Source organism: Raphanus sativus, unplaced genomic scaffold (assembly GCF_000801105.2).
Source record: "Raphanus sativus cultivar WK10039 unplaced genomic scaffold, ASM80110v3 Scaffold0633, whole genome shotgun sequence".
NCBI classification, from domain to species: domain Eukaryota; kingdom Viridiplantae; phylum Streptophyta; class Magnoliopsida; order Brassicales; family Brassicaceae; genus Raphanus; species Raphanus sativus.
In genome coordinates this window covers 27,508-33,630 of record NW_026615950.1, presented here as the reverse complement: position 1 = coordinate 33,630, position 6,123 = coordinate 27,508, and the positions used below count along the sequence as shown (strand labels likewise).

The window sequence follows — 6,123 nt, the reverse complement described above, 5'->3', positions numbered from 1 at the left end:
TTTCTCAACTGGAAATATATGAAATGAAAGTATACAGAGGCTTATGAATGCAATAATGTAATTTTTATATCCAGATTCCATCAACCAAGGAAGGAATAAAATATCATAAGCATCCCTATGGGAGGAGAAATACTGTCCTTCTCATGATGGCGATGAAACTGCTAAATGTTGCAGCTGTGAACGCTTACAAGTAGTTTAAATCGGTGTAACAACGATTTGAAATTTTTAATAATTAAGCACCATAACAGTTTGACTTTTTTCTTTATATTGGTTTCCTTTCAGGCTTGTGGAACAGAGTATCAAATGCTTGCTGACAATCGGTGGCTGTGCGAAGAGTGCAAGGAAAGCGCGGTTATGGATACTGATGAATCCCAATCTTTGCACATTGAAATCCGTGAATTCTTCAAAGGCTTAAACATGAAAGTTGAGAAAGTATTTCCTCTTATTTTGGTGGATCAACAAGCGCTGAATAAAGCTGAGGAAGAGAAAGTGAGTGTCTAATTGCATAAAGTAAATCTTAGTTAACTCTTTATTTCACTCCTATGCTGTTGGAACTAATTGCTCTGTTTCTACAATAAGCAGTATGGGGTGGTAACTAGAGGTCTTTGCATGTCTGAAGAGAAGATAGTCCCAAGGGTAAGACATTAGTCAAGATACTAAAACTATACTCTGGACTTTTGTTTCTTTCTTACTCTGTTCCACATCTATATCTATAAAGATCCCTAGAGGGGCAAACAAGCAGCTAATAGGCATGGCTAGAGAATCTCAAAGGTTCGTTCGTGAGTGCAATGTCACTGCAATTCTGATCCTATATGGACTTCCTAGGTTGCTAACAGGATATATATTAGCGCATGAGATGATGCACGCTTATCTTAGACTCAAAGGTACGTATATTATGTAACCGATTGGTCAAATATGAAATACCCTGTTTTGTATAAATGATTAAGAGAGGTATGAAAGTGTTATGGTTTGATCACACAGGTTACCGGAATCTTAAGACTGATCTTGAAGAAGGGATATGCCAAGTGCTAGGACGCATGTGGTTGGAGTCTCAAAGGTTTTCCAGTAGTAATGCTTCATCATCAGCTTCTTCTTCCCGAACTCCTCCACCCGATACCACATCAACGAAAGGAGATCAGTCTGATTTCGAGAAGAAGCTAGTGGAATTTTGCATTCATCAGATAGAAACAGATGAATCACCAATCTACGGTGATGGGTTCAAGAAAGTTTACGAGATGTTGGTGTCAAATCACTACAACCTTAAGGATACACTAAAAGAGCATTGCTATTGCTTCCAAGACTCTACAAGATTCGAAGTTTTGAGTCAACCTATTACATATGTTAACATACATGGCATGGCCCACTAAGCATTTCCTTCTTCTGGAATTGTTGCTTCTTCTTTTTCTAGGGTGAAATGTTTAGGTGTTTGCCTGTTTTTTTTTGTAATCATGTTAAGACATGTTTCTGCGTCTTTCTTCTTCACTTTTTCCTAGTCAAGTTGGGAACTTTCAGAATGGTAGTTTTATCCTCGTCCTGTTCTAACCTTTTTCTCCGGCGTACTTTCTGATACAAATCTTTTTCTCTTTCTTTAAATCTGTTCTTGGCCCAACCAGGTGTTCGAACATTTCTGTTCCCATACCATATTCTTTTTCTTCCAAATTTGTAACTATATTAGAGAGATAAATTTTGGAGTCGAGGGGGTGCAGGTTGATACTGTCTAGAGGCGGAGGGACGTGTACTAGTACGAGGTGCTTACTGCTTTTTCAATACTTACAAATTTTTTTTTTACTGTAAGAAAGGTTTAGAGACCGAGTTAAACTGGTCCGGTCGGGTTTCGTCATGTATCAAACATGTTCATAGTAAATCGAATAGAAATCGAATAGATGAAGTTAGTCGACGATGATATTCTCTAGACTTGCGACCGACACGTGGCAACACACGACTAGTTTAGACCATTTCTACGACGACCTGATACTTATTATTTATGTATAATTAAAAATAAATAATAATAATTTGATGATGATAATTATCTAAAACTAGTCTTTTTTCAAAATTCTCACAATTTTTTTTTATCTAAAAATAGTTAAGGAATAAAAAAAGATATACAATTCTGTTTTTGAAACACGGGCTAATCAATTTTTACCTACAAATAATATTTTGTTATGTAACTTAACGATATAAAGAAGAATCATTTTCTCCACAACGGCCATACTCTTACATTAATTACCTTTTACAGACATACAAGTACAGTAGAACTTCTATAAATTAATAATGTTGAGACTTTAAAATATTATTAATTTAAAGAGATATTAATTTACAAAAAGTTTCCTTTTTTAGTTTTTTCTATTTTTGTTTATAAAATAAGAAAATATTTAATTTTACCATATATAAATTATTTAAATTTTAGAAAATTGACTTTCATATTGTTTTATTATCTTATTTGGTGTATATTTTTATATTTTATAGAATTGTTATGTGATTTTCGAAATAATTTAACTAAATATTATCAAAATATTAAGAAAATAGATGTATTTTCATTGTAAATATAAAACAACAATCTAATGTTTAATTTGTATTTATATTAAAGATATATATTGATAGATTATTAATTTATGATTTTAATGGGACTATATATTTACATGAGAGCTTTAAAAATATTATTATCTTATTATTTTATCGATTTGTATCTTATTTTACACCGGCCCAAGTTGAGACCGGCGGAAATTTATGAATTTATAGAGATTATTAATTTATCGAGTATTAATTTATAGAGGTTCTACTGTATTTTGTATATATGTATCAAAATGACTTATACCCACAAGCTGGTTCAGCTCACCTCTATTTCTTATAAGCATGATCTTTGTTTTTTTAGGTCATTTAATAAATGAACTTAATGATCGAATTTAAACTAGATCACAAGTTATATGAATGATCTTTAATGATCATGAGTTAACTCATAACCTTGGTCGTTTTTATACGTAATATATATATAGATGACTTATGTTTTTTATGTAAAAAATATAGTTTCCATATTAATCATATTTATCTTCTAAAATTAAAATGTTAGATCAAAAAGTTATAAATATATACAGAAATATAAAAGAACATTGATATCAATTTTCATATCATATATCTTTAGAATTAAAATCTAGATCAAAAAATTCCTAAGCTAAGACTCTCATGGAGAATATATATCTTTATGATTTGAATAGATGAAGATTTTGAACATGAAATTATCTCAACTTATGTAGAATATATTTTTGGATTAATTTTAAACTAATTATGTTTTGAACTAATTATAAATTATATTATGAAAATTATTTTATTTTATAATTTATTTACAATTTTTATTTTTTTTTATATCTAATCGCGAGTTAACTCATTTAACTCATGATCTAGATGATATTAATTCGAATTTACATATTAAAGTTTATATAATAAACGAATTGAGTTTAGGTGGCTCATAAAATATTTGAATTCTTTGTGAACTGAACTGAGTTGAGTGAACTAGTTCATTTTGACACTTCTGTCTATTAATATTTATTATGTTGTACCAAAATCTAAATGACATTATAATATTATATATAAAGACAACATGCTGTTAAATTAATACAAAAATCATTTTGAACTATGTGTTCTATGAGAAAAACTATATATGTCAAGTTACAAAGAAAAGTATCTGTGTACTATGATATTTGGATTTTCTGCAAAAATGTTTGGCTTATATTGCAATTTGCAAAACTGGAGAAATCTTTGTCTCACAAAATAAATCTCCACTACCGAAAAGGGTTCCTTTTTTTTTTTTTTTGGATTTACGTGAATACCAAGAAGCATCGAGATTGTATATAACAGTAATCATTTTTTCTGACATACTTCCATTAATCATAGTACTTAGAGATTGTATATAACAGTAATCATTTTTTTCTGACATACTTCCATTAATCATAGTACTTAATAAACAAGTTTATGAAGTTTTGTATTTTAAAGTTGACTTTAAGATCCGTTATATTATTATTAAGTTTTATGATTTAAGAAGTCTAACATAATCAATCTTAAAATATTGTTTTATGCTTTTTCTAACTGTAAAAATAGCTTTTTCTAACTGTAAAAATAGTACACTCCACCATTTGAGTAAAAATACAATACAATACAATTCACAATGATCACTTACTGAACCTAGTGATCTCGTGTTTAGTTCTTCGTATATTGAATGACAATAGTAGTAAGAATGCTTCTTTGATTTTGTTCAGACCAAAAGACTATAGAGTAGACAGGGCCGGTCCAAAAAAAAGCCATTGAAACAGTCGCCTAAGGCATCCAATTTTAAAGGGCATATTTTTTTTAATTTTTTTATATTAATTTTTGTTAGTATTATATGTAAATAGAGTTTATAATTTTAATAACAATATCTATAAAGAAATTTAACACTACTATGAAAATCTTTTTATTAAATATATTAGGACAGTACATTGTAGAGCAATAACCTATTAAAAAATAATTTGTATTTACAATGATTTAATAAAATTAGAAATGAATATAGTCAAATGTTTATGGTAACATATAAAGTATTGGTACACAGTAAACTCTACGAAAATATTTTCCCTTATCATCTGAAAGCATGAAAAGACCATATCGATATAGTTTATTAATAAATGACTTTTCTTTACTGTGGCTTTAGTTAGCTTTCTGTTTTTAAATTTCTGAAATAAATAACATACTTTTTAAAGTTTTTTTAGTGAAGATTTAAAAGCTATTAAACAAAATTTATTTATTTTATAATTTTAATGTGAGTAATTATAAAAACATAAAAATACAATTTATTAAAACTTCTTAGGACGTCCAAAAACATTGGACCGGCACTGTGAGTAGTATATTGAAGATGTCTAGTTCTACAGTTTGTATCAATCGGAAGTGCAAGAGGAACAGGTAGGGCGAACTATATCAAGCCGAGCTAAAGCTGAGTAGTTGACTTGAAAAAAATGAAATGAAGCTGAATTTACCGTATCTTGGAAGTTAAGGAGCCAAACATTCATTTTGGAGAATGAAAATTTGTTGAAGGAATATTTGCTACAGTCACATGAGAAAATTTAAGAAAATATTGAGTGCATTATTCTATAAGCATTTTATTGTTTTTCTTTATACGGTAAAACGCAATCTCTTTGGGGAGCATTTTCATTGAGTCCGATGAGTTTTAGGAAGAGAATACCTTATGTCTATAGTGAATACAGACATTTAGTTGTGCTTTTTTTGTTTAGTTGACTTAATACTTTTATTATTACTAGTTTACCTATTGTTTCTTTATTTGCTTATTTCTTGAAACTAAAAAATATAATTAAATAATTTCAATATAATAAATTTTATATTTTATTCTCTATATTTTGACATCTATTTTCATATAAATCTTAATATAATTTTACATTTATAGAAATCGTAGACACACTAGTCATGGACGGTAAAAGTGTGAATGGGATAAATTATAGAAAAGCTTTGGAGAAATACACTCCAATAAAATTTTAATTTAAAAACTATACCATTGCCTATTTTTTTCTGAAAAATACACTTATGTATATATAAATACACTTATGAAAGCTACACAATTTTCCAATCTAAATATTTCTCAATTTCTAATTTATTTATGTTTAAAGTAATGGCATTTAAAAAAAAAAGATTTTTTAAAGGAAGCTTTAAATTATCAATTTTTATTATATCATAAACTATTTATTAAAAAAAACAACGTCTCCTTCTCTGTATCCTCAATTTCTGATTTTTTTTCTTGTTTCACAGATTTTTTTCTCTCATCTCATTAATAAGTTTGTTAATTCATAATTCAGATTTCAGTTTCTACATCTATTTTATTCTGAAAATAATTCTATTTTTAGGAAAATCCTTTTTTAGGGAAAATCATGCTACATATAGAAAACCAAATCTGAAAAAGAATCAAAATCGAACCATATATACATGAATACCTAAAATATAATTTATATATCTCATATTAATTATATTTAGTTTAAATTTTACAAAATACCTTTTTAAATACTATTAAAACCAAACTATTCAAAAAACCAAATTATCAAATATTTTTTATTCGAAATATTTTAAAGTTATCCAAATTACCAGATTAAC

General features: G+C 27.9%; 1 pseudogene; it reads left to right on the top strand.

Moving 5' to 3' along the window:
- The first annotated feature begins 74 nt into the window (after positions 1–74).
- On the top strand, positions 75–1,367 carry LOC130502650 (protein DA1-related 3-like; annotated as a pseudogene).
- Positions 1,368–6,123: the final 4,756 nt, after the last annotated feature.